This window comes from Myotis nattereri (genome assembly GCF_964212035.1).
Source record: "Myotis nattereri genome assembly, chromosome: 5".
NCBI lineage: Eukaryota > Metazoa > Chordata > Mammalia > Chiroptera > Vespertilionidae > Myotis > Myotis nattereri.
Window position 1 is genome coordinate 11266870 of NC_138080.1, and position 3891 is coordinate 11270760.

The 3891-nt window shown below is 54.7% G+C and overlaps 1 pseudogene across 1 annotated transcript; it reads left to right on the forward strand.

The window, feature by feature from the left end:
- Positions 1-2216: 2216 nt before the first annotated feature.
- LOC308519334 (casein kinase I-like) lies at positions 2217-3595 on the forward strand (annotated as a pseudogene). Its single transcript has one exon. The product of its transcript is annotated as a casein kinase I-like (transcript).
- The last annotated feature ends 296 nt before the right edge of the window (positions 3596-3891 follow it).

A 3891-nucleotide genomic window follows, 5' to 3' on the forward strand; every position in this document is an offset into this window, starting at 1 on the left:
AGCAGAGAGGGCAAGGCTCAATGTGCAAGCCCTTCTCAAGCTTCTACTTGTGTCGTTTTGCTAGTGTTTCACTGGCCAAAACAAGGCACATGGTCAAATCCAGATCCAGGAGGAAGAGAAATAGAATTCATATCTGCCAAATATTGTGGGTATTTTCTTCCTCTCCATTTTCCACGCATGTTTTCTGATGAGTGGTTGGGTATTTTCAGTTTAAACCTTAAAGGGTTTTGACCCTAAAGAGTGCTTTCAGTTCTCAAAATAAGAGAACTTGCAATGCCGAAGCCGGTTTGGCTCAGTGGATGGAGCTTCGGCCTGCGGACTGAAAGGTCCCAGGTTCGATTCCGGTCGGGGGCATGTACCTGGGTTGCAGGCATATCCCGAGTGGGAGATGTGCAGGAGGCAGCTGGTCGATGTTTCTCTCTCATCGATGTTTCTAGCTCTCTATCTCTCTCCCTTCCTCTCTGTAAAAAATCAATAAAATATATTTTTTTTAAAAAAAAGAGAACTTGTAATGAGAGACTGTAACCTCCGGGTTAGCTCACCAATCTAGTTACAGAAGTGACTTCCTCTGTACGGGACATTTGCATTTCTTTGTTGTGGAGTTCTTCCTCATCCATCTGCACTGCTCCCATTACTCCTTCCCCATTGTCTACCTCCCCACTTTTCACTGCCTTATGGGCTAAACATATTATTGTGTATAACAGGATATCGTAAAAATTAAGTTACAAAATTTTTATTAAAACGTTTCTTACATACTGTTGTATTGCCTGAGCCGCAAAATATTCATTGTGGGCCGCATGCAGCCCATGGGCCACGAGTTTGACACTCTTAGTCTAGAACCTTTAGTGGCTTCCTGAGGCCCTGCACATTGCAGCCTCTGCTGTAATCTCCCACTGATGTTCTCACCCCCCTCAGCTCCAACCCCATGGGACTCCTCTCTATTTCTCCAACTCGCCAAACTTATTCCTGTATCAGGAACTTTGCTCCTACTGTTCCCTCTGCCTACAGTGCCTTTTCTCTATGCCTTTTGGTTAATTCTGCCATGTCTTTAGGGACATGGTCCCTCACCACTCTCCTCCTGACCCGAGATCAGGCCAGCCTGGGTTCAAATCCAGTTCCATCACTTCATTGCTGTGTGACCTTGGGCCATTACCTTGATCCCTCTGTGTCTCCGTTTCCTTATCGGAGAATGAGGTAATAATAGTACCTGCCTCACAGGTTTGGGTGAAAAATAAAGGAGGTTATTATTTGTAAAGTGATTAGAACAGTGCTGGGCACTTAGTAGTCATGCGGGCAGCAAATAATAATAATAATAATAATAATAATAATAATAGTTATTATTCTGTACTTTTCTGTGACCACTGGGAGATATTTTTTGAGGATAATAACAGGATAAAAATAATTTTATATGCATTCGATCAATAACAATTAGGCGATATAAGAACAAGGTTTGAGCAGCATCAATTTGTGAGCATACAGGCCTTGTTGACGTCTTGGGATGGCTGTCAACCTCCTCTGTAGTTGGCGGCTTCTCATCCTTGAGTTGAAGGCGAGTGTCAGAGACAAGGGTAGATGTCCATTCATGGTTAGGAACCTGAGAAGGTGAGGTCCCTTTAACACTGCTGGAGAGTCTTTCATTAATGTCTTTCCCAATGGACAAAAGTATCTCTGGGGTGTTGTTGTCTTTGAATCTTTGTCTCCTGGGAGTACCGTGAAATGAAGGTTACTAATTTGTTAGTTACTATGATGCAGAATGTCTGCCTTTTAGTTTTCCTTATATTTTGGAAACAAAAGATTTAAAAATCAACGATATTTTGGGTCCACGCACGCCCAGCAGTGGCGGCAACTGCCGGAAACACTGGTGTGTAAGTGAGGGCCATGGCAACACTGTGAGCCACAAGCCGTGCAGCAGGGCAGTCCGTGCCCAACATGTGGCTCCGGCCTGCATCGCGCTGCTGAGGAGGCACTGGCCACCCAGCTCGGCCGTTCGGCCACTGGGCCACGGCAGAGGCCGGGAGCTGGGAGCCATGAGATCTGAGGTGGTGGGACCTGTCAGCAGAATGTGTCCTCCCCTGTGTGCGACTTTGAGGCCACTGAGATGAGTCCCGTGGCCTGGCCCTTGCAAGTACCCACATCTCACCAGCCAGGAGTCTGCCAGATGCCATGGTGTCTGTCCAGCAGCAGTCACCCTGGAGAGGCCAGGGTACAACAAACTGATGGACTTTGACAAGACAGGAGGGGAAGGGGCGTCAGAGGAGGGCGGGAGAATGTGCAAAGCTGGTGGCCGGACCAGCCACAGCGGCGGCACACGGGGACCAGTTGGGGGTCCTGATGGTGGGCCCCAACTTCCGGGTCGGGAAGAAGATAGGCTGTGGCAACTTCGGGGAGCTCGGCTCAGAAAGAATCTCTATACCAATGAATACTTAGCTCTCCGATTGGAGCCCATCCGGTGTGGGCGCCGCAGCAGTGCCTGGAGCACAGCTTCCGCCCGCAGCTCGGCTCACAGAGGGTGTCCCTCCGGCCCCTCTGGCCCACGCGGGAAGTACAGCGCCGTGGTGCCGGAGCTGCTGGGCCGGCCTGGAGGACCTATTCGGTCTGCGTGACCACACATCACGCTCAAGACTGTGCTCATGATCGCCATCCAGCTGATCACATGCATGGAGTGTGTGCACACCCAGAGCCTCGTCTGCCGCGACGTGCAGCCGGAGGACTTCCTGGTGGGGCGGCCGGGCAGCAAGCGCAGCACGCCGTCCGCACATCGACTCTGGCCTGGCCCAGGAGTACATGGACCTGGGACCAAGAAGCGCAATCCCTGCCGCGAGCACAAAAGCCTGAAGGGCACAGCGCGCTCCATGAGCATCAGCACACACCTGGGCCAGGAGCAGAGCCCCTGACAACCTGGAGGCGCTAGGCCACAGTCCACGGGCTGCCTGGGTGGCAGCCTGCCCTGGCAGGGCTCAGGGACGTGCTCAAAGAGCGCCACCCGAGATCGGGGACACCAAGCGGGCCGTGCCCGTTGAGGTGCTCTGCGAGAGCCACCGGAGGAGATGGCCGCGTACCCGCGCTATGTACCCGGGGCGCCGGCTTCTTGGAGAAGCCTGACCAGGCGACCTGCCAGCTCGTCACAGACCGCGTCGCCCGCAGCGGCTTCGTGTTGCACTGCGAGCTCGCCTGGGCGGGGAGCCCCAGCCCACCCAGCGGCACAGCTCACACCCACCCGCCTGGGCAAACTCAGCCTGGGGGCAAAGCCCAGCAAAAACAGGGCACTGGACGCCAGCAGCCAGAGCTGAGTGCGGGCGACCCCACTGCCGGTCACTCCGACGCCCCATCGCCGCGCCTGCGGAGGCAGAGCGGCGGATGGCGCCAGTGCTGCTGTCTCTTCAAGAGGAGCAAGAGGAAGTCCCCGCAGAGGCACAAGTGGCCCTGGCAGTGGCTCCCACACCCTCCGCCGCGGTCCCGGGAGGAGCTCGTCCGGTGGCCCACAGCCAAGACACAGACTGTGGCCCGGAGCTGCTCACCCCACGTGGGTGACTTCCTTCACATAAGACTGGGGCCGAATTCTCCTGTGCCCAGTCCTCCCTTCCAAGAGCATTAACTATTTAAAAGGAGGAAAGGAAAACACCGCCTGCCCTGCCCGCTCTGCCAAGTCTGCTGAAGTGAGTGTGAGCTGGCGGCCCCGGCGCTGTCCAGCTTGCCCGCCCCATTAGTCTACCTCGTTTCCCCCTATCCAAAGGCCATTTTTCCCCAGGGGGCGCTGTGGGGCATTGCTGCCAGGGGTGAGCCCACCCCGGGCCTCCCTAAATCTAAGGGGAAGGCGCGGTGGGAGTGGCACCCCAAGCAGAATGCTGCACCAGAGCTTGGGCGGCGTGGCCCAGGTGTTCCTGCTGCGCC